Source organism: Tachypleus tridentatus, chromosome 4, assembly GCF_004210375.1.
Source record: "Tachypleus tridentatus isolate NWPU-2018 chromosome 4, ASM421037v1, whole genome shotgun sequence".
NCBI classification, from domain to species: domain Eukaryota; kingdom Metazoa; phylum Arthropoda; class Merostomata; order Xiphosura; family Limulidae; genus Tachypleus; species Tachypleus tridentatus.
Genome location: NC_134828.1, coordinates 103,704,035 through 103,730,733, shown reverse-complemented (window position 1 = coordinate 103,730,733; position 26,699 = coordinate 103,704,035).

The window sequence follows — 26,699 nt, the reverse complement described above, 5'->3', positions numbered from 1 at the left end:
AATCGTTTGATAATGCCGAAGAACAATATTATAAGCTTCACTTCTGATTAACACATCCCTTCTACTACACTGCTGTACTGGAATATATTCTCAAAAATTTAGGGTCCGGCATGGCCAGGCGGTTAGGGCTTTCGACTCGTAATCCGAAGGTGGTGGGTTTGAATCCCCGTCACATTCTTGCATATATTTGTGTGAAGTTGACTTCGACATTTCACAAACGTTGTTAGAAATGAAAATTTAGAGACAGAGTTCAGAAGTTACTGGCTTTTCGTGTTAGTCCTTACCACTAGCGTATAGCTGGCATTTCTCAAATGTCATAGTTAAGTTATGTAATACGTTGTTATACACAGTTCACATTGTCAAAGCTTTCTGATCTATCACAATCTGTCTTGTATTGTAGGAAAATAAAAATAAATCCTGTCGCTTTACTCTCTCACTTTTCAGCACAAATAATTTTGTTCCTCGTTTTTAAATTCTTTTCTAACTTCAGATAATCTACACTTCTCATATTTTGTCATTATTTTGTTGTAAATCATAATAAATACGCCATTCGTATGACACCTATAGCTAAGTAGACACTCAAAATAATCAGTGCATGTCGGAGCCACCTTTCGGTATAATGCTAGCTAAATATAACCCATTATCACTTACAAACCTATTATTAGTTTTAAGGATCGTATTTCATTTCTAATCAATCAAATGTTCTTTATAAATGTACTTGTTCTATATTGGCTCAACAAAATTTATTAAAATGTTAATTTGCGTGAAGGACCATGACACTGTACTGATTTATTGGAATTAAACACAAAGTTACACAACGGGATATACGGGCTCTGCCCACCACGGGTACCAAAATCCTGTTTCAGTTGGTGCGAGTCTGCACACGTATCGCTGTGCCACTGGGTGCGCAACTTATTGTTTCCAAAAACTCTGTTTGTTTGTTTGTTTTGGAATTTCGCCCAAAGCTACTAGGTCTATCTGTGCTAGCTGTCCCTAATTTAGCAGTGTAAGACTTGAGGGAAGGCAACTAGTCATCACCACCCACCGCCAACTCTTGGGCTACTCTTTTACCAACGAATAGTGGGATTGACTGTTACATTATGACGCCCCACGGCTGAAAGGGCGAGCATGTTTGGTGCGGCCTGGATTCGAACCCGCGACTCTCGGATTACTAGTCGAACGCTTTAACCCACCTGGCCATGTTTCCAAAAAGAACGTGCTGAACCACGTCGTAAACAAGTGTAATGTAGTCGTCTAAACGAGCTGTTTGAACATCTTAACAAGGACTAATAATGAACAAAGCCTTCGTGTAAAGGAGGACTTGCTAGTATACAAACAGTGTCTACAGATTAACTGAGCAAATTCTGCTTTTAAACTACTCTTGGTTAACAAATTGTTTTCGTGAAGTTTTAAAAAACGTTTATTCTTCATAAGTAACTTACGTCAGTATAGATATTTTAAAAACATAAAAATATTAGGCAACAAATCAAATTTGCTTTTCTTATCATTCTGCGAACTTAATGTTTGAAACATAGCGATTTTGTCTCCGTGATGAAAACAGTGTATTTTTCCGATTTTTGGTAAACGTTAAATTACGTATTTTCAAAGAGGTTACTTAAAATCAACAAAGGATATTCTACATTAAGCATGGTGTCTCTTGTTGCTAAACAGCAGGCGAGAAAGAGAAAAAACTCTTACTCAAAGAAGTAATTGTGGTACTTGTTGTGGTTTTGTTTTTACCAAGGGTTAATATCTACGACAGCATAAAATACACAATTAACTTACTAAAACCAAATCTCTGAATGTATTAAATATATGATGCACTCACCAGGAGAAACCCTAAATGTTTCAAATAACCCATTGAAAACTGCTTAAGATTCATTATCATATGTTTGTTTTTGAGCATGTAAATAACTTGAAGGTGCTAATTGTGTAAAAGTAAATGATAAAATTTAATTTATTTTCACAGTATCACCAACTTTTTAATCAATTATAATTAATATTTTTCTCTGAAAGGCTTTGAGAAAAAAGTGATGTCTTTTTTGTTTTTAAATTTCGCGCAAAGCTACAGGCGGGTTACTTGCGCTAGCCGTTCCTAATTTAGCAGTGTAAGACTAGAGGGAAAGCAATTAGTCATCACCACTTATCGCCAACTCTTGGGCTACTATTTCACCATCGAATAGTGGGATTAACCGTTAGATTATAACGCCTTCACGGCTGAAAGAGCAAGCATGTTTGATGTGACAGAGGTTCAAACCCGCGACCTTCAGCTTACGCGTCTAGCGCTTATACACCTGGCCATGCCGGGCCGGGCCGGGCCATTTTTTGTTGATAATGTATAAGGAGTTTTGTTTTCTTTGAAAGATGAAGGAAAATGGTTTCCCACTATATTTATCTTGTTTCATTGTACAACAATTTCGCTTTTATTTCTTAAAATGAAAGACGTAAAATTATCCTTAATATTCTAGCAATTCAACGATACATTTAGATCTTGAAGCTGTTTAAATATTTAAATGTATTTAAAAAAAGATTAAAAAAATGTAAGGATGTCTAAAATTTGTGTTTTGTCTTCTTGACTTTTTTAAACACAGAAGAACATAATAGTCTGTCTGTGACTGAATTTTCAGTGTTTCACTCACATTAAGTACCTTGAAAACAATGACTTTAAAGTATGATTTAGTACCATTTAATTAATTGTTTTCAAACATTTTGTATTCTAATGATAAAGGCCGAAAGGCCTAATTTTTTTATAATGCTAAGAATATAATATTTAATTAATTCAAATATAATTATCACACATATTTTAAAATGTTAGTGGATTTATCGCTAGTTACCCATTTAGAAACTCATAGAATATCACATTGAAAGAGTGCAGTTTATTCCTGGTTTTATGAAGTCATAAAAATACATTTTAAAGAATGCATGTGTGTGTGTCTGTCTCTCTATATATATATGTATATACACTGCTGGCCAAAATCTTAAGGCCAATGAACATAAAGAAAAAATATGCATTTGCGTTGTTAGACTCAACCACTTATTTGAGCAAAGCTTCGAAAGATGAAAATAAAAAAAAGGAAAATAAAAAAAACTTTTTTAGCATTTAATAGGGAAAATGTAAACACTATGAAATTAGCCTATATAACAGCTGGTCGAAAGTTTAAGACCATACTGAAACGAAGCGTTAATCGGTAAACATTTAACGAAATTTAGTCATTTGTGTTGAAGCATTAGCGTTGCCAATATCTCCCACTGACATTTCCTGTGTTACATTGGGTAAAAAACATGGCAATGACTAAAATGTTGACAGAGTTTTAACGTGGCAGAATTGTCGAGCTGCAAAAGCAAGGTATCTCTCAAGGTATTGGGCATAGTAAAACTGCTGTTTCAAATTTCTTAAAAGACCCTGAGGGATATGAAACGAGAATTTTAGGAGGTCGGTCCAAGAAAATTTCGCCGACGTTGAACAGGAGGATTCAACGGGTTGTCCGGCAAGACACTAGCCGATCGTCGAACCAGATTAAGGCCCTCACGGACGCAGAATGCAGCTCAAGAACAATAAGACGGCACCTGCGAGAGAAAGGCTTTAAAAACCGTAAACGTCTTCAAAGGCCACGTGTCCTTCCTTCCACGAAACAGCTCGGTTAAACTTTGATGAGAAGCACCAAACATGGGACGTAGAAAAGTAGAAGAAAACATTTGACCTGGATGGTCCAGATGGTTTCCAACGTTACTGGCACGATAAGGATATCCCATCGGAGACATTTTCTACACGACACAGTGGAGGAGGTTCCATCATGATCTTGGGTGCTTTCTCCTTCCATGGAACAATGGAGATTCAGGTAGGAGCGTCAATCTGGCTACATTGGCATGTTGGAGAGAGCATTCTTATTGACTGAAGGCCCTCGCTTGTGTGGAAATGTCTGGATTTTTCAGCAGGACAACGCTGCAATCCACAATGCCCACAGGACGAATGACTTTTTCATGGCAAATAACGTGATTCTTTTGAACCATCCAGCGTATTCGCCCGAACTGAACCCCATTGGAAATGTTTGGGGTTGGATGGCAAGGGAAGTCTATAGAAATTGACGTCAATTCCAAACAGTGCATGATCTTTTGAAGCCATCTTCACCACTTGAAATAACATTCCAGCCAGTCTTCTGCAAAAGCTTATATCGACCATGCCAAAGCAAATGTTTGCAGTTATTCGCAATGACGGCCGTGCAACTCACTACTCAGACCTCTTGTTGGGCATTTCCTACCCTGTTTAGGACTTCTTTTGGTATGGTCTTAAACGTTTGACCAGCTAGTATTTAGGCTAATTTCATAGTTTTACATTTTCCCTATTAAATGCTAAAAAAGTTTTTTATTTTTATTTTCCCTTTTCTTATTTTCATCTTTCGAAGCTGTACTCAAATAAGTGGTTGAGTCTAACAACACAAAATGCATATTTTTTCTTTATGTTCATTGGCCTCAAGATTTTGGCCATTAGTGTATGTGTATGCTGCTTTACAATGATTATCGAGATGCACGAGAAATTAATTTACCACTTAAGAATTAACGTGAAAGTACCAAATATTAAAAGGTTTTTATGACTTTATAGTTACCTGAGTTTGAAGAGATTTTTGTTGAAAATTGTATTTGTTTAGAAATATACTATTTTGAAGGTTTATTTGAATTAGCAATTTTGTAAATTTAGAAACTACGCTTAATAGCCAAATAAGCTGCTTCAATTTGTATCAACCACGTACAATAAGTTGATTTGAGCGTGTATTTGTAAAAACCATATACTTATTAAGTGTGATATATTTATACTTGTAAAACCCATATAATTACTAAGTGTGGTCTATTTACACTTGTAAGAACTATATTGTTATTAAGTGTGGTCTATTTCTACTTGTAAAATCCATGTTATTATTAAGTGTGGGCTATTTATACTTGTAAAACCCATATAATTACTAAGTGTGGTCTATTTACACTTGTAAGAACTATATTGTTATCAAGCGTGGTCTATTTATACTTGTAAAACCAATATAAGTTTTAAATTTCCTCACGGAAGCTACATAAGGGCTGTCTTCGCTGGTGATCTCTAATTTTGACTAATACGTTGGAGGAAAGACTTAGTCAACAGCTCGTTTTGCTAACACTTAAGTTGCTGTTATAAGATATTAGGTTTTATAAATCTTATAAAATACCAAATAACCCATATTGCTGGTCCCATTTTTAAGCAAACGCAAAGCAAACTTTCCACCATCGGATCAATAATCTGAGTGTTCCACTTATTACCAATTCGTATTATACTTTGTAGTTTAAATTAATAGAGTATACTAAATAAGCATAGTTTATTTTGCTCTAAAAGAACATTTTTTCTTAAAACTCATTTTAATATTAGATTTGATTTTCTTTTTCTTCAAAACACTTATTAGTACTGGAGATTTATATAAGTAATTTAAATGCAAAGCTGAATTCTTTGAATAATATTTTAACACATGACACTATAATGACAAATATCGCACTTGACTATAATAAGGGTTAATAAAACTATTCTGCTCTATTATTCACCTAATCAAATACCTTATCAAAAGAATCACAAGCTAATGCTGCATGCATTCAACAACTGTGTTCCTTTACAGATTAGAAACAGAACTAAAAAGCCATTGAAATCCACTGGCTTTGGGTTCTATTCAGTAAGAACAGATCTCTTCTACGCAGGTAAACACCAGACGAGATAGAGTTTTCCTGAAAGATTTTGTTTAGGAATATTTTATAGTGTTTAGAACAAGAAAAGAAGGGAAAAAAGAGAAAAGAATAGAAACTTCCAAGATTTATTTTGTATTGACGGAAGCTGGCGATGTGTGAGAAAGGCTCTATAAATCGTCATTATTTACATTGAAGACACATTCCGAATTCAGTATAAACATGAAAAGTACGTCTGAACCGAAAAAAATGACCAATCAATGAGCTTGAGGACAGAGATTCCGGCTAAACATAAAAAGCAATACTTGAAATCCACATTCATACATGTAGGAAAAATCAGTTTATTAGATTCGACAGAGCAACCACGAAACTACATTTAAGAGAATTGTGCGTTTCTAACAACTATATTGAATGTTAAAATATATTTTATTTTCGAATTATTCGAAAGTGTTTTAGACAATACTTTTTAAAGCTATCATATATGATTTACAAAAAACATTAAAGGAATCTTCTAGAACACACAATTTTATTATTTTAGCATAAGAACTTTTAATCGATTACATTGTGTTTTATTATTTATTCAATTTATAACAAAAGTAAAGATATACATTTGAGTTTGTTTGTTTGTTATTGGTTTTGCGCAAAGCTTCACGAGGCTATGTGCACTTGCCTTCCCTAATTTAGCAGTGCAAGACTAGAGGGAAGGTTGCTTGTCATCACCACCAACTGCCAACTTCTGGTCTAATCTTTTACCAACGAATCATGGGATTAACCGTAATATTACAACGCCTTTACAGCTGGAATGGCGAGAATATTTGGTGTGACGGGGATTTGAACTCACGAATCTCAAATTACGAATCGAACGTCTTAACCACCGAGCCATGCAGGGCAAATCTGAAGTAAAAACGAAGAAATGTGGAATTATTGTCTGCACAATGTACTACTACCTACCACACCTGACCTGTTCGAAGTCCTTACAGTAGAAGGCACAGATATATCACACTGTTTTAAATTAGATGAGCACTTTACGTTTCAACTTGTTCAGAACCATCAATTTAAGGTGAACTTTTGTGTTCCATAAAACCGACATGTAACTTTAACGTGTGCATCACACAAGATTTAAAAATACATCTATCGAAAAAAAGGATGAATGTATTAATGCAATGTTAAAAAACTTATGAAAACATTTTTAAACTTGCTGTTCTCAGTGACTCTAACCATCTGGCCATGCCGGACCTACTATTTTGAGACCATAAAAATCTTGGAGATGAATACTTTATGGTCTAATTTTTAAACACGGTTTCTCATTTAGAATATTATAGTTCTTCAGTTTCAATAGGCAACTTTATAACCTGGACATTGACGGGATTGTAATGGATTTTCACAGATTTGGTTCATTCACTCAAAATGATTTCAACCTATGTTGATATATTTATTATTATTCAAAAGTACTCGATGATTTCCATTGTCACGTTTAGAAATGACATATTTCAACGTCATTAAAACATTCAAAGATTTAATTTCTTCCGAACTTAAATTTTCACATTTTGTGTGATCAGAATTATAATAATTAAAAGATGCCAGAGTTATATGATTAACTTAAGTTCTTGTATTACTAAAACATTAACCAGAATTACAGTAAAGTTATATTTGTGACAAAGATTTGAATATGAAGTCTTAAACCATAAATTAAAACTTTGTTTTCAGTGTCACTTACAATATTTGGTTGTTATATAAACAGTTTTTACCTGTTTGGTGTTTTAAATTGGTTAATTTATTGTTCTGTAGTAGATCAGTGGTGAGTTTCAGGTTTACGACGCTAAAAATTGGATTTTGATACCCGTAGTGAACAAACAGTGTGTAGCATCGTGCTTTACAACGACCAAACGAAGGCTACACTGTTACTCTAACACTGTGTAAGAACATAAGTGTTCTGTGTTTCAGTGCACTTCGTAAAACGTAAAAAGTATAGAAGATTTAATGTTTTTAATAAAGTAAAAGCTTTTTTGAATTATCGTGTTAAAAGTTTAAATAACAAACTATTTTGTGTAAGACAAGTTTAGTAAGAGGGAATCTTCAATAGCCATGGCCCTTAAAATTATTTTAGGCAGGATTAGAGTAAATTAATCTATGAAGCCTTGTGCGTGGTCAAATCGAAAGGGTTTAACCCCTTGAGTCGAAAACTGTAATTAGATTTCAAATCGATCAAGAGATGACGGATTTATGAGATAAAAGTTTGTACTTGAAAAACCAGCGACAAAGCTGACAAAAAACGAAACTTGGAGCCTTTATATGAGCCACTAATTCGTAGCTAAAATTTAGCAATTCTTTTTCAGCTTTATGATATTGTCTGGAGTAACAAAATTGAACTACCGAAGCCTTATAATTAAAATAAACAATTACATTTATTTAATAAATGTATATGTAATTTGTTTTTAGAATATTTCAAGCGTAATTTTTCATCATTTCTAAACTGTGTTAGAACAAGTTTAACGTAATTTGTTTCAACAAGAGATTTCAAATAAATACATAATGATAGACCAAATAGGACGAGATTTAAAATAACCACAAAATAATAAACTAAATATGACTGGATTTAAAATAATCACACAATAATAGACCAAATATGACGGGATTTAAAATAGCCATATAGTAATAAACCAAATATGACGGGATTTAAAATAACCACACAATAATGGACCAAATATGACGGTAATCAGAACAGAAGCTGAAACTCTAACAAAAATAAAGATTTGATAAACAAAGAAACTTAAAACCTTCACGCTCTAAATTAATTACCTTCACAGAATGAAGATTAAATTAAAACTAAAGCCTTTTCTTCCGCAAATAATGACCATAAAAGTTACAAGTTTTCAGACTCTTTGAAGTGAGAAGGGAGATAAGCACCTATTTAAACCATATGAATATATGGTAGATGATAAAGACCGAGACCGTAACAAGCGGTAAAGCCTGTCTGATCATTGACTGACTCATTTTGCATGTGTTAAATGTGCTTCTTTTAATTCAATACAATACTTTGTGAGTATGAAATATTTATAGTTAAAATGGCTCGATTTTCAAGTTCATAATATTAAATTTTCAAAACTTTTCTGGAGGGGAGAGGAATGTCCATCTCCTTATAAATGGTATGCTTTTCACACCGGTAGGGTGCTCTGCGTACATTGTTTAGCTGTGTGATTACTCGAATTTTGCTTCCTGTTCAATGAACAGTTGAAAGGTATAATTTATGTAGTTAATTTCAGTTCAAGCTGTATGTATCTAAATGAAAGTTAACCATTATAAAAGGTTTGATTACATTCTTCAGTTACCGATAATCAGTTATTTAAATCTCGTTCAACTAGATGCCAAGTGCAAAAATAGTCTGGGCTTCACTTATGTGTTTTGCTAAAATGTTTAATTTTATGTTGTAAGAAAATTACATGAAAGTCATAAAAACAAGCATTGTTTTGATTTGTTCTCATTCTGTTAGTGTGCAAGTTATTGGGATATTTTTATTATATTATTAGTATTTAAATACTACAATTTTTTAGTAACTGTATTATGAGGGTAAAACGTTTGTTTTTCAAACTCTGTGGTTTGTTTGGGTTTTAAGTGCTGTAGTACTAGACAGTTTGTCTTGGGTGTTAAGTGCTGTAGCACTAGACAGTTTGTTTTGGGTGTTAAGTGCTGTAGTACTAGACAGTTTGTTTCGGTTGTTAAGTGCTGTAGTACTAGACAGTTTGTCTTGGGTGTTAAGTGCTGTAGTACTAGACAGTTTGTTTTGGGTGTTAAGTGCTGTAGTACTAGACAGTTTTTCTTGGGTGTTAAGTGCTGTAGTACTAGACAGTTTGTTTTGGGTATTAAGTGCTGTAGTACTAGACAGTTTGTCTTGGGTGTTAAGTGCTGTAGTACTAGACAGTTCTAAGATAGATTTTAATCCGATTTGCCGCTACTATTGCAATAATGCAAAAACTCAGCTGAATTTTTCACTTCAACATCCACTATGAAGAGACGTTTATGGAGTAATATCCACTTAGTAATTTGACTCGTGACCTTTCAACTTCGTCACGTACAAGGCTTCTGTGGCCAACGTACGTCAATTAAACAATTACATGGAACAGTGTAGAAGGACATTAAGAGCTGGGTATTAAAAGTAGGCCACAGAAAGAACCCCTACTGTCGGCATTATGTCGCTACCAATTCTTCTAAAGTCACTCTATCTCATACAGTGTATATAAGATAGTTTTAAGTACATAGATATTGTGTTATTATACAAACCCTTTAGTGAGGTAATAATAAATACTATAATAATATGTTATAAATAAACTGTTTGAAATTTAGGATTTTCCTTTATTTATCATAGCATTCATCCCACATTTTGAAAAAGTTCATAACCAATCAAAATGAAGGATATATATTTATAGTTTACGGTTAGCTTATTCTTATATTACTTATTGCAGTGAAATAATTGTTATTTTTGCGAGTGAGATGTTAATTTAGGTACTTTGTGTAAAGTTTCTCTTGATTATCTGTCTTAATTAAGTTAACATTACATACGACTTTTAGTTTTAGTTCCAGCATTGTTTTACCCAACAAGGCTCTATATCTCGACTACGTGGAACTCGTCTGTAGCCAGCTCATCTCTTCAAAGTCTTTTAACCTGTTGACTACCAAGTATTTCAGCTGCTACAATACAACTCTAATGCTTCTTCATTTTGTAACTTTTTGTAACGCCATTTTGGATCGAAAGTGAAACAATTTATAAGGTCAAATGCATGTATGGTGCTGACATCTAGCGTTTAAGTTAGGTATTATTGAAAAAGAATTAACTCGTCCGTGGCACTGTGTTACCTATCGGCTTGGACGAGTTATCTCGTCTAGGGCACTGAACAGGTTAAACGTTAAGAAACAATAGTTTCCCTTACGAGTTCCTTTCTCTGTTTAAAATTTAATAGTAAACTTTCCACACAACGTTTAGTCCTAATTTAACTAAATGAAACTTTCATAAACGTGATTACATAGAGTAGAAGGAGTCCATCTTGTTTATTAACTCCGTTAAGGACACTGTGGAAGTTACCAGTCTAATGACAAAACATGAGTATTGAAGTATTAAACACAAAAGTATCTCCCAAATTGAACAAATAAATAAATGAACAATTATACGGGCGTGCGAAGGTTTTATTGTTTTAGAATTTTTACACGTTCTACAGTAATTCCTGAACATTGAATCCGAAAATGATATCAGTTTTTCTACATTACGTGCAGATTGTTCACAAAATTTTGTTTGTGCTTTTGCATAATGGAACAATTTTCATTGAAGTTGGGTCATAATATGTTATGCTTGAAATGTTGACAACTACTGCCTATAGATTTCTCAAGATCAAGAACGTCATTCTGTCTTATCGATCATTCTAGAACCCACGACAAACAACCACTAGTAGAGAAACGGTTAACAGGTTTCATGACGTGTCATTCTTGAGTAGTATTTGTTTGTGCGTGCACTCTGACATTATTTTATCTTTTTCAAAATATCTGTGCAAACGACTCAAACATATTCTATTAAATCTATGGTAAATTTCTTGTAAATTTTATCTTCAAATTTGCAAAATGCCTTACGTGATAGAAACAATACATATATATGTATATTCAGATTTGCAAAATACCTTATGTGATAGAAACAATATATATATATATATTTTCGAAATATGCGTAGCTGCATTATGAATGGCATGGCCAAGTGTGTTAAGGCGAGTGACTCGTAATTTGAGGGTCGCAGGTTCGCATCTACGTCGCGCCGAACATGCTCGCTCTTTCAGCCGTGGGGGCGTTATAAAGTGACGGTCAATCCCACTATTCGTTGGTATAAGACTAGCCCAAGAGTTGTCGGCAGGTGGTGATCACTAGCTGCCTTCCCTCTAGTCTTACACTGCTAAATTAGGGACGGCTAGCACAGATAGCCCTCGAGTAGCTTTGTGCGAAATTAAAAAAAAAAAAAGCATTATGAAAAATTTGTTAGTAAAACCATAACAACATTTATGAAGTTTAAATTCGAGGGTTTGTGTTATTAACCATTTTTGAATTCATCCTGATATGACGAATCTAAAAACTGATTTCTAACTCTTATTCCGTGTCATATTTCAATACCATCACTATCCACGCTTGCTTGAATCATCGCGGTGTGGATTTTTACGCTATTAAGATTGGTAAATTTACGGGTGAATAGATATTTTTTTCTTTATATAAAAATATACTTTACAACTCTGTATTAATCATTGTTTGTAACTCGTAACCCTGCTGTTTTTCAGTTGTTGTTGTTCAAAACTTGAAACTTAGAAAATATATGAGAATTTTTCGTACATTAAAAGAGACAAATATATTTGGCACTGTGAACATGGCGCCAAGAAGTTAAGGTTTTTCTTCAAGTTACAGTCACATAAAGTCTATGGTTGAGGTTCTTTATTGACATCTGTTCCGGCTTATGCCAAACAAACGAGATAATTCCTTTCACTGTCATATCACCGCCATCAAAAATAAAAGTTTCACTCATGAATCCCTTTCTTAATTAATTACGCAATACTTATTATTTTTAATGTCTTACGTAAACACAATTAATGATAGTTATGGAAGGACCAGTTGAAGAAACGGTAACAATTGTTCTTGCTTCTAAATCAGACAAGCGTTTACGAGAAATGATAAGGATTTGGTTAGTTTCATCGCAAACCTATACAATAGGCTATCTACACTGCTTGCGCCGTGGGTATCAAACCTAAATTTGAGACTTAAAAACCCTCAAGTTTAGGTTGAATCACTAGTGCACAGAAGAAAAATTAAAATTTGAATTGTTTTTAATGTAATACAATGAAAGAGAAATAAACATATTTAAAAATGGAGTAAAAATGAAACATTTACGCTTACCTCTATTTCGTTTAGTAAATAATTTCAAGCATTGCTTTGCTGGTGTATTTAAGTAGCTATACGCACAGTTTTCTATTTCATAGCTACATATACCATTAACATTGAACTAATTACATGTACAAACTTTAATATTAGAGGATATAAATTAAAACTTTAATGGGAGCTTTTATCACCATCTGCCAAGAGAGGTGTATTAAAAGAACGACCTCTAATAGAAAACTTGTACTGGTTTCTGTAACACAGAAAAGCTAAAAGCTTTTACCCATTTACTGAAGTGTTTGCCCAGAAGTAGTGCCATTAGCAAGCTTAATTGTTTTCATAGATTTTAATTTAGTTATACATAAATCGCAAGTTTTCGAAAGATAGGTTTTTTCTGCCTGGAATACTATTTTATAATATTACTTAATGTCTCGAGCTTGATTGGAATATCAAAGATCTGGGAGATCGTTGCACAAAAGGTAGACTGCCCCTGGTTATCATTCAGAGAAGGTTAATTAAAATGTAACAGTATAAAAATAAAGAAACAGAGATTCAAACATGCAGGAATAATGTCTTTTCATGTGTGTTTATTTAACAAAGAAAGTCAGGGATTTTGAAAATACTAATAATTGATCTTTGTCGATTGCTGAACTCTCTTTAACTAATCAGGCCCGGCATGGCCAGGTGGGTTAAGGTAATCTGAGGGTCGCGGGTTCGAATACCTGTCGCACCAAACATGTTCGCCCTTTCAGCCGTGGGGACGTTATAATGTGACGGTCAATCCCACTATTCGTGGGTAAAAGAGTAGCCCAAGAGTTGGCGGTTGGTGGTGATGACTAGCTGCCTTCCCTTTTGTCTTACACTACTAAATTAGGGACGGCTAGTGCAGATAGCCTTCGTGTAGCTTTGTGCGAAATTCATAAACAAACAAAACAAACAAACCTTATCTAATCAAAGTGACATTTTTTTTTATTTGAGGCGAACAACATAAGTCGCACCGTCGAAACGTTTCTACAGGGCGCTGAATAACAAAACGAGACTGTTAATATGGCTTTTCTGCTGACGATACTGAGAAACCATAATAAGGTCTTGACGAGCTACATATATATAGACGTAGATTCTGAGCGTATGCTAACTAATTATTTTATAAAAATAGCAGATTAACAGTCACATTATAACGCCCCCACGACTAAAAGGGCGAGCATGTTTTGTATGATGGCGACTCGAACCTGCGACCCTCAGATTACGAGTCGAACGCTGTTAATCAACTGAAAACTCGATATCAAGGAAACCCTGTTAAAGATGATGTACTTTGTACTAATTAATAAAACGAATAAAAATCATTTAAAAACAATGCACAAAAGATAAAAAATTAACAACATATTAAAAAATTCCTCCATGATTGTCATTTCCAGTGGAAATAATAAAAATTTGCCTTTGAAAATGCCTTATATTTTTTACATATTTTGTGCCTTGTTGTGCTGGTTGATTATAATTGTCTTCTGTCAACTTGTGAAAATTCAAACGTTCAGTTAGCAATATAAGATTAAACGTGACGAACACATAGTTACGACCGCATCTTTTTGGGAAGATGTCTTCTGGATACAGATGTTGTGCAGATGTCATGACTAAATTTCATCTCATTCTTACATCAGAACGCGTTGCCCCCCGCTAGCACAGCGGTAAGTCTACGGATTTACAACGCTAAAATCAGGGGCTCTTTTCCCTCGGTGGGCTCAGCAGATAGCCCGATGTGGCTTTGCTATAAAAAAACAACAAAAAAATTCTTCAAAAAAAGGCCCGGCATGGCCAACCGTGTTAAGGTGTGCGACTCGTAATCTGAGGGTCGCGGGTTTGAATTCCGGTCGCTCCAAACATGCTCGCTCTTTCAGCCATGGGGGCGTTATTATGTGACAGTCAAACGCATTATTCGTTGGTAAAAGAGTAGCTCAAGAGTTGGCAGTGGGTGGTGATGACTAGCTGCCTTCCCTCTAGTCTTACACTGCTAAATTAGGAACGGCTAGCACAGTTAGCCCTCGAGTAGCTTTGTGCGAAATTCAATAAACAAACAAACAATCAAACAGAACGTGTTGGTCCACCTTTCGAGCACTAGTGGAAATACAGTTAACACAGCTTTGTCTGTAAAACATAAACACGGAATCTTGATTATAGCGGCCTCTACGAACAGCCACTGATCAGAAACTTCAGTCATACCAATATTAATGAGTATTCCACTTTACACTTAAAAATAATACTAGGTTAACTGTGTTACAAACAGCAACCTTTTAAATTTTGTATTTTTTTCTGCTGAGAAATCCGTCTTGTCTTCTAACACGAGTTAAAGAATATTTGAGTAAATTAGTGTAATCATCTGTAACTTCATAAAATATGAAGAACTGTACCCTTACACTCTGCTTAAAACTTATGTTATAATATTACAACTTAGTGAGTTTAATACAAAGTTTGATTTAATTATGTCTAGTATGTTCAGGAATATCGTCAAATTGAAAGAATCTGTAAACGTTTGTACAAAACCAAACTGATTTCTTAATGTAAACATAGCTCAAGCATAGTAGGTACACTAAGTTATGTGTTATGTAACTCTAAAAAATGACCATATCATGATCTCGTCTCACAAAAACCGAGACGCATAATCTACAAATATTACAGTCACTAAAACTGAAAAATATTCCTTCACAAACACCAAGGGATCCACATTTTAATTAACTATAGTAAAAAAAAGTTTTATAGTAGTTCCATGTCGTTATTTCAACAGTTCATTTTCAACTCCTATGAATATTACACTCTATAGATTATTTACCTGTATAAGAAAACGCAGAACAGTTTTCACCAAATATATTGCAACTCAGTTTTTCAAGCCACGATTCTTTATTATCCTGGAAAACTGTACTTTCGTATATATTATATTCTTGTACATAACTAAATACAAACTTTCATGTTTAAGAAACTAACATGAAACATGACTGTTCTGTCACATTTATGAATCCAACGTACTAATTTAACAAACATGCTTTCACTGAACGACGTTCCCGCTCGGCAGATAGCGTAGTTCCCATGACAACGATATCACCATCGTCCACGACTTCAGCACTGGGAAACGAGCTGAAAGCCACCAAGTGCTTTCTTATAGGGTTTTAATTACAGCAACTCAAACGTTACCAAGAAATTTAAATTCAAATAAGCAGAACTGGCATATTTTTCTGTGAACTTTAATCCTGGTTACATTTACGGCCAGTAACTACAAAATACGTGCATATACACAAAATCAAATGTAGTGAGCGAGAAATGGACGATAACGAAATTACTGTCGCTATCTCTTTATTTATCCCTATAGTACTGTGACCTCCATGACAGCAGGAAATTGTTAACCAGCCCAGTTCTTCGTCTGGTTCTATGAACACACACGCGCAAACTGTTTCAACAATTCATTGAGTTTGTACTGTTTGCTCATTCGCGGATGTTATTATGAAGTTGCTACTATAACACTGCACACTCTGATGGCTTGTGCCACTTCTGAACCTGTTAACCTATTGTGATTAATAACACCTGTTCAAAGACTACCAGCTTTCTACTTGCTTTTCCATGGTTGGCTATAATTCGATATGAACAGAAAGGATTGTTTGTTTGTTTTGAATTTCGCGCAAAGGTACATAAGGGCTATCTGCGCTATCCGTTCCCAATTTAGCTGTGTAAAACTGAAGGGAAAGTAGATTGTCACACCACCCTCCGCCAATTCTTGGGATACTCTTTTTACCAATGAACAATGGGAATGATCGTACCGTTATAACGCCCCCATAGCTGAAAGGGCGAACATGTTTGGTGTGTCCGGGATAATTCCAATAAGAAACAAAGCAGCTAAATATCTACAGTAAGAGACTAGCACTAATACAACACCCACACTTGTACACGTTACTGTTTAGTTATACAGTGTGCTTTCTTGTCAAGAAACAGTTTCATGCTCTTGAATTATTTCTGGATCTGGGTTTGTCATTGATATCCCTTGATTGTTTCTTATTATACAATATGCTATATGTGCTGTGCATCAAAAGCTGGTTTTTAACGTTATAAGCTTTCAGACTTATAAATGTGCTGTTGTAGGGCTACAGTGGAAATACTAAACCAAATTAACAGAAACTTAAGATCAACACCTAAACATTTTCATCACAGCTATTAATTATTACTGTGTTGTTTAGTGTCTCGGTGTTTTATCGTATAGTAAAATCGAAATAGATTATTTGTTCATTCTTTTCAATACTTTTCTGCAATTCATGTTTAATTATTTTCTGAGACAATATATCACAAACCTCATTCAGAATATCTCTAAATAAAGAAATAATGCAAATAAGTAAGATGTCGAAATCCCCGAGTAAAAAAAAGAAATATCGCTGAGTACAAAATTACTTATAGATAATTTTGTTAGCTCGAAACCACCCAATGGGCAATCAGAATTCCGTCCACCTCAAGAAATCGAACCTAGAATTTTAGTGTCGGGAGTCCATTAACTTACTGATAACTCTACGGGGGAAACTTATAGAAACTTGAAAGGATATTTCGAATGAAAAGTCACTCATTATTATTTCACTACTAATGTAGTGGTGTTTGTAGGATTAAGTAGTTTCACGAATTTAGTTTTGTTTAAAAATCAGTTTTAAAAAATCTCATGAAAAAACAAGACGAAAATAATAATAATATAAATATAAAAGTTTTTTAATAAATCTAATTTCCTCCAATCACATGAATATGACTTAAAAGTTCTGCATGAGCTCTCTGGTGTTTGGAACTAAAACCACCAATTTATCCAATAAAAATGTTACCTTCTTCACTTAATTACATATCAAAGTACCTCTTCGCCTTCACACCAAACATGTTCGCCCTTTCCCCGTGAGGGGGGAGGGGGTAGGAATATAAATGTTACGGTCAATCCCCTATTCATTGGTAAAAGAGTAGCCCAAGAGTTGGCAGTGGGCGGTGATAACTAGCTGCCATCCCTCTAGTTTTACATGGCTAAATTAGAGACGACTAGCGCAGATAGCCCCCGTGTAGTTTCGCGCGAAATTCAAAACAAACCAAACCAACCCCCCCTACAGTGGCACAGAGGCGTGTCTGCAGACTTAGATCGCTAAAAACCGGGTTTCATCACCTGTCCACTCCAAACATTACAGAATACACTAATTACGTCAGCATACAGAGTACCTAAAACCACTTCCTCAAGGTTCATGCATAATTACTCAAATACACAAACAATACCAGATAGACTTCTACATAGTGCAATAAAATATGTTGATAAAATTTGGCGAAAAAAGGAGTTATTATGCGAACTAGACAGATATTGCATATATGATGAAGAGAGACCTGAACACATCTCCTTGTTAAACTTGTACATCAGATCTTTAAGATAAAATCAAATTTAAAAATAATAAAAATAAAATAGTGCTAAAATAAAACAGGCCACCTACGTTCTAGACATATTTAAAAAATTAAATAAAAAAATGAAAGAACAATATAAATGGACATTGTCCTGAAAAGGACCAGATTTAAAGTTATACTATTACTTCAGCCATTTTGTATTTACTCTAAATGTATTAATCAGTCCATTCCAACTAAGAATTGGAAGGAGGAAGAGTTCTAGTGTACCTGACACCCTACTGGGTGTACAAATGTATATATCCAAACACCTAGAAAGAGAGAGAGATTACCCTGGTTGGCAAAGGAGAGATAGCTCATTGGGTAGCTTTGTGTTTAACTACAAACAACAACTATATGTCAATGTTGGTTATTTTAAAACGTATTTAATTAAAATAAAGATGTAGTCAGTTATGTTTTCATACCTTTTAATTCGATCGAAAGTTTAAATAGCATTTACTTAAAATATTGTATTGTTACAAGTGTAAAAACAATATCTCATATATTTTGTTTGCAACTATGTAAAAACTATTTTTATGTTCATTATGGGACAGGGAATGGATGCCTTCATACTATCCAACACTAATGATTTAGATTGGCGATTTCGACTTGTTTACAATGTTTATAAATCAACTTTACTACAGGCAGTTTTTTCTTAAACAAAAAACAAAGAAAACTATACTACAAAGGAAACTTAGGAAACAACAACAAACTGTTAAACTATAAAACTAGGTAGGCAGCAAATTTATGTAAGCCTTCAAAAATGTATTGCAGGTTAAATTGAATTCCAAAATGTCCAAGACAGTTCCAGTTTCAGTCTTTATGTAACACCGTACAATATTAACCGTTTTGTAAAAAAATAGATTTGACATTATTTGTGCACAATAGATGTTGTCTAGGATGAGAGTACAAGATGTGTGTTACATCATTATTGTTTCTCAATAAATATACATATATTATTCTAGATTTTGGTTTGTTTGTTCACCTCAACGACATTTTATGCAAACAGCATGATAAATAGACATGTGAGAAATTCCTTAAGACTCATGCAAAAACATCCATAATTTTTGGCTTTGGCCAAGAAAGAATACAATTAGCAGTACCATCCGCCCGGAAAAAATTAGTTTCAGACAAATAGCAGGATTTACTATAATGTATTTATAGTTGAAATTCAAAAGAATTTAATACTGGTCTGTTTCGAATTTGAGATCCTCATTTTCTCAGTCCGATAAGTTTGCTATTAAACCACACCGAAACCGAAATTTTTAATAAAGTTTCTTTGTTTGTTTGTTTGTAGTTAAGTGCATAGCTACACAATGGGTTATCTGTGCTATGCTCCCCACGGGTCGAAAACCGGTTTCTAGCGTCGTAACTCAGCAAACACAACACTGTGCCACTGGAGGGCTTTTTGATAAAGTAGGATAAAACTTTACAATTAAAATTAATTGTTTAATTTGAACATTTGATATAATAAGTAAAGAATGTCTGTTTGTGTGTTAAAAATCTATGCAAATATAAACTGAAATATAACTAAGAAAATTATCAAACGTTTTAAATTTTACAAAATAACAAGTCATCCCATAAGTGTCTGAAAATTTAATACAGAAAGTGCATCATCATTTCTGTCTTTGTAGAAGTCTTTAATAACTAAAATATGTAGTAGGACGTGTATAAAAATGTTCAGACAAATAAAAGAAACTAACCCAACTCCACTTTTTTAGATCGTTAATCAAATAAACCCTTATAAAGATGGATGTGTCTGAGGAGCACATTAGGCATATGATGTTTTATGAGTTTAAAAAAGGAAATAGTGCAGCAGAAACTACACAAAACATTCAAGGTGTTTATGGTGCGGAGTCTCTCAATGAAAGAAAATGTCCGAGGTGGTTTCAGAAGTTCAAACCAGGTGACTACAACTTAAGTGATGCACCACGCTCAGGTCGTCTGTTGAGTTTAATGATGACTTGCTGCTGGCTACGCTTGATGAAGATTGTGCTGTAACAGCTGAAGAAGTAGTACAGAGGCTGAATTCAACTTATTAAACAGTTCACCGTCATCTGCAACAGCTTGGAAGGGTGTCAAAAACTTAGGGAATGAGTCCACTATGATTTAACAGAAGCCAACTCCAGAGGAACTCTCGTGAACGTAACTCACTTTTTTGGACATGTTAGCGACTGGAAATGAAAGATGTATATTTTATAAAAATGTTAAGTGCTGCAGACATTGGCTCAGTGCAGGTAAACTGGCTAAAGCATAGCCCAAAATAGACCTCCACCCTAGGAAAGTCTTGCTAAGAGTTTGGTAGGATATTGTTGGTGTTATCCACTTTGAGTTGCTGCCACTCAATATAACAATTACATCAGACTACTATTGTCATCAGTTAGAACGCTTGAATGTTGTACTGAAAGAAAAGAAACCTGTTTAATCAATCGTAAAGATATTGTGTTATACCAGGATAATGCACAGCCTCATACACAAAGGATCACATCTGCAAAGATTGAAGAGCTAGACTGGGAAAAACTTCCACATCTTCCATATTCTCCAGACCTTGCCCCATCTGATTATCATCTATTCCGAAGTTTGCAGAATTATCTTGATGTGAAAGAGCTTGGAACACATGGAGATATCAAAACTACCCTCTCTACTTTCATTTTCTCCAAACCCCAAAAGTTTCAATGAAGCGGAATTTAAAAGCTTGTGAGTCATTGGCAGGAAATGATTAATAATAATTAAACATACATTAATTATTAAATAACATTAAAAGCTTTTGAAATCCTTTCTCCTTTTCTGAACCTAAAATTGGACTTTAACGGATCATTTAACGGATGATCTGATATATAAAACTAAACTATAAAAGAAAGTTATATTCCATTGATATCGCTTGTTTATACCAGTCATATGGGTTACCATTGATTAATAGTTTGTATAAAATAACTGAAGTAATTATAACACTTTCAGTTTTTTTTATTTCTGACGTTTGGGGAAAAAGAAGAAAAAAAACTCGTCAATTTTTTTTCTTCCAAACTCTGACTTGTCTTACTGATGGTTTCATTGAAACACTTTAATAGATTTATTGTTATATTGGCATTTTGTTGCTGCTTTTGCATTTTCGTCTGAAACACATTTCGTTTCAATTGTTAGTATTTTACTGGTTTAATACCATTAAAATTTTCAACGTTTTTCTTATGTTTTCCTCGCAACATTATTTACTGTCATCTAACGTTATTTCCCAGCTTCGTTAAATTGTCTGTGCAGATTATTCTTTCCATAAAAGTTTAGAAAGAAAAAAAAATTTAAATGGGATGTGAAAGACGTGTAGAAAGTCTAATGAAGTAAAGTCTGGACTATACACGACATCTCGACGTATAGATTATGATGAGCCAGATGAACCATGGGTGTTTGTAACTAGCTGATTTTAGTGTAGTAATGTAAGGCAAGCTGGAAAGTAAGAAAGAATTACTATTCCTGAAGTTTCTTTCTCTCATGTCCTATAAGCTATTGTATAGTACGTTACTTATTGTGACGTGTGCTTATTTCAGAGTAGGAAAGTTTAGTTAGAGTGTGTGTTTTTCTTATAGCAAGACCACATTGGGCTATTTGTTGAGTCCACCGAGGGGAATCGAACTCCTATTTTTGGCGTTAGTAAATCCGTAGACTTACCGCTGTACTAACGGGGGGAAGCGTTTAGTTAGAAGTAAGGAGGAAGGAGATTTTTTTTGTAGAAAGATGTTTTACGAGTTTTTATTTATAGGTTTTGGATTAGATATTAGAAAAAAAACGCTTATTTGACTTTTTTTTGGACAATACACGTCGTAACTGATTGAAAAATCTTTACTTATTTCGGGTAGTTCAAGAAAATTTAGAGTTTCTTTAAGCACTAAACAAAAAAAAAAGAGAGATGTCCCCACCAATTAATGATGTTTTACATGCAATAGTGAAAGGATACTGAGAGGTTGTCGACCAACAAATCATCCTTTATGGACAATACAAGAGAGTAGAAATTACTTTCAAGGGTCGTGGGCCAACAAATCATCCTTTCTGGACAGTACAAGAGAGTAGAAATTACTTTCAAGGGTCGTGGGCCAACAAATCATCCTTTCTGGACAGTACAAGAGAGTAGAAATTACTTTCAAAGGTCGTGGGCCAACAAATCATCCTTTCTGGACAGCACAACAGAGTAAAATTACTTTCAAGTGTTGTGGACCAACAAATCATCCTATCTGGACAGCACAACAGAGTAGAAATTACTTTCAAGGGTCGTAGACCAACAAATCATCCTTTCTGGACAGTACAACATAGAAGAAATTACTTTCAAGGGTCGTGGGCCAACAAATCATCCTTTCTGGACAATACAAGAGAGTACAACTTACTTTCCAGGGTCGTGGACCAACAAATCATCCTTTCTGGACAGTACAAGAGAGTAGAAATTACTTTCAAGGGTTGTGGACCAACAAATCATCCTTCTGGACAGTACAAGAGAGTGAAACTTACTTTCACGGGTCGTGGGCCAACAAATCATCCTTTCTGGACAGCACAACAGAGTAGAAATTTCTTTCAAGGGTCGTGGACCAACACATCATCATTTCTGGACAGTACAAGAGAGTAGAAATTACTTTCAAGGGTCGTGGGCCAACAAATCATCCTTTCTGGACAGTACAAGAGAGTAGAAATTACTTTCAAGGGTCGTGGGCCAACAAATCATCCTTTCTGGACAGTACAAGAGAGTAGAAATTACTTTCAAGGGTCGTGGGCCAACAAATCATCCTTTCTGGACAGCACAACAGAGTAGAAATTACTTTCAAGGGTTGTGGACCAACAAATCATCCTTTCTGGACAGCACAACAGAGTAGAAATTACTTTCAAGGGTCGTGGACCAACAAATCATCCTTTCTGGACAGTACAACATAGAAGAAATTACTTTCAAGGGTCGTGGGCCAACAAATCATCCTTTCTGGACAATACAAGAGAGTAGAAATTACTTTCCAGGGTCGTGGACCAACAAATCATCCTTTCTGGACAGTACAAGAGAGTAGAAATTACTTTCAAGGGTTGTGGACCAACAAATCATCCATCTGGACAGTACAAGAGAGTGAAACTTACTTTCACGGGTCGTGGGCCAACAAATCATCCTTTCTGGACAGCACAACAGAGTAGAAATTTCTTTCAAGGGTCGTGGACCAACACATCATCCTTTATGGACAGTACAAGAGAGTAGAAATTACTTTCAAGGGTCGTGGGCCAACAAATCATCCTTTCTGGACAGCACAACAGAGTAGAAATTACTTTCAAGTGTTGTGGACCAACAAATCATCCTTTCTGGACAGCACAACAGAGTAGAAATTACTTTCAAGGGTCGTGGACCAACAAATCATCCTTTCTGGACAGTACAACATAGAAGAAATTACTTTCAAGGGTCGTGGGCCAACAAATCATCCTTTCTGGACAGTACAAGAGAGTAGAAATTACTTTCCAGGGTCGTGGACCAACAAATCATCCTTTCTGGACAGTACAAGAGAGTAGAAATTACTTTCAAGGGTTGTGGACAAACAAATCATCCTTCTGGACAGTACAAGAGAGTAGAAATTATTTTCAAGGGTCGTCGGCCAACAAATCATCCTTTCTGGACAGCACAACAGAGTAGAAATTACTTTCAAGGGTCGTGGACCAACAAATCATCCTTTCTGGACAGTACAAGAGAGTAGAAATTACTTTCCTGGGTCGTGGACCAACAAATCATCCTTTCTGGACAGTACAAGAGAGTAGAAATTACTTTCAAGGGTCGTGGGCCAACAAATCATCCTTTCTGGACAGTACAAGAGAGTAGAAATTACTTTCAAGGGTCGTGGGCCAACAAATCATCCTTTCTGGACAGTACAAGAGAGTAGAAATTACTTTCAAGGGTCGTGGGCCAACAAATTATCCTTTCTGGACAGTACAAGAGAGTAGAAATTACTTTCAAGGGTCGTGGGCCAACAAATCATCCTTTCTGGACAGCACAAGAGAGTCGAAATTACTTTCAAGGGTCGTGCGCCAACAAATCATCCTTTCTGGACAGTACAAGAGAGTAGAAATTACTTTCAAGGGTCGTGGACCAACAAATCATCCTTTCTGGACAGTACAAGAGAGTAGAAATTACTTTCAAGGGTCGTGGGCCAACAAATCATCCTTTCTGGACAGTACAAGAGAGTAGAAATTATTTTCAAGGGTCGTGGGCCAATAAATTATCCTTTCTGGACAGTACAAGAGAGTCGAAATTACTTTCAAGGGTCGTGCGCCAACAAATCATTTTTTTCTGGACAGTACAAGAGAGTAGAAATTACTTTCACGGGTCGTGGGCCAACAAATCATCCTTTCTGGACAGTACAAGAGAGTATAAATTACTTTCAAGGGTTGTGGACCAACAAATCATCCTTCTGGACAGTACAAGAGAGTAGAAATTACTTTCAAGGGTCGTGGGCCAACAAATCATCCTTTCTGGACAGCACAACAGAGTAGAAATTTCTTTCAAGGGTCGTGGACCAACAAATCATCCTTTCTGGACAGTACAAGAGAGTGAAAATTACTTTCAAGGGTCGTGGACCAACAAATCATCCTTTCTGGACAGTACAAGAGAGTAGAAATTACTTTCAAGGGTCGTGGGCCAACAAATTATCCTCTCTGGACAGTACAAGAGAGTAGAAATTACTTTCAAGGGTCGTGGGCCAACAAATCATCCTTTCTGGACAGTACAAGAGAGTAGAAATTACTTTGAAGGGTCGTGGGCCAAGAAATCATCCTTTCTGGACAGTACAAGAGGGTAGAAATTACTTTCAAGGGTCGTGCGCCAACAAATCATCCTTTCTGGACAGTACAAGAGAGTAGAAATTACTTTCAAGGGTTGTGGGCCAACAAATCATCCTTTCTGGACAGTACAAGAGAGTCGAAATTACTTTCAAGGGTCATGGACCAACAAATCATCCTTTCTGGACAGTACAAGAGAGTAGAAATTACTTTCAAGGGTCGTGGGCCAACAAATTATCCTCTCTGGACAGTACAAGAGAGTAGAAATTACTTTCAAGGGTCGTGGGCCAACAAATCATCCTTTCTGGACAGCACAAGAGAGTAGAAATTACTTTCAAGGGTCGTGGGCCAAGAAATCATCCTTTCTGGACAGTACAAGAGAGTAGAAATTACTTTCAAGGGTCGTGCGCTAACAAATCATCCTTTCTGGACAGTACAAGAGAGTCGAAATTACTTTCAAGGGTCGTGCGCCAACAAATCATCCTTTCTGGACAGCACAAGAGAGTAGAAATTACTTTCAAGGGTCGTGCGCCAACAAATCATCCTTTTTGGAGAGTACAAGAGAGTCGAAATTACTTTCAAGGGTCGTGCGCCAACAAATCATCCTTTCTGGACAGTACAAGAGAGTAGAAATTACTTTCAAGGGTCGTGGGCCAACAAATCATCCTTTCTGGACAGCACAACAGAGTAGAAATTTCTTTCAAGGGTCGTGGACCAACACATCATAATTTATGGACAGTACAAGAGAGTATAAATTACTTTCAAGGGTCGTGGACCAACAAATCATCCTTTCTGGACAGTACAACATGGTAGAAATTACTTTCAAGGTTCGTGGGCAAATAAATCTTCCTTTCTGGACAGCACAACAGAGTAGAAATTACTTTCAAGGGTCGTGGACCAACAAATCATCCTTTCTGGACAGTACAAGAGAGTGAAAATTACTTTCAAGTGTCGTGGACCAACAAATCATCCTTTCTGGACAGTACAAGAGAGTAGAAATTACTTTCAAGGGTCGTGGGCCAACAAATTATCCTCTCTGGACAGTACAAGAGAGTAGAAATTACTTTAAATGGTCGTGGGCCAACAAATCATCCTTTCTGGACAGCACAAGAGAGTAGAAATTACTTTCAAGGGTCGTGGGCCAAGAAATCATCCTTTCTGGACAGTACAAGAGGGTAGAAATTACTTTCAAGGGTCGTGCGCCAACAAATCATCCTTTCTGGACAGTACAAGAGAGTCGAAATTACTTTCAAGGGTCGTGCGCCAACAAATCATCCTTTCTGGACAGCACAAGAGAGTAGAAATTACTTTCAAGGGTCGTGCGCCAACAAATCATCCTTTTTGAAGAGTACAAGAGAGTCAAAATTACTTTCAAGGGTCGTGCGCCAAAAAATCATCCTTTCTGGACAGTACAAGAGAGTAGAAATTACTTTCAAGGGTCGTGGACCAACAAATCATCCTTTCTGGACAGTACAACATGGTAGCAATTACTTTCAAGGTTCAAGGGCCAATAAATCCTCCTTTCTGGACAGTACAAGAGAGTATAAATTACTTTCAAGGGTCGTGGACCAACAAATCATCCTTTCTGGACAGCACAACAGAGTAGAAATTACTTTCAAGTGTTGTGGACCAACAAATCATTTTTTCTGGACAGCACAACAGAGTAGAAATTACTTTCAAGGGTCGTAGACCAACAAATCATCCTTTCTGGACAGTACAACATAGAAGAAATTACTTTCAAGGGTCGTGGGCCAACAAATCATCCTTTCTGGACAATACAAGAGAGTAGAAATTACTTTCAAGGGTCGTGGACCAACAAATCATCCTTTCTAGACAGTACAAGAGAGTAGAAATTACTTTCAAGGGTTGTGGACCAACAAATCATCCTTCTGGACAGTACAAGAGAG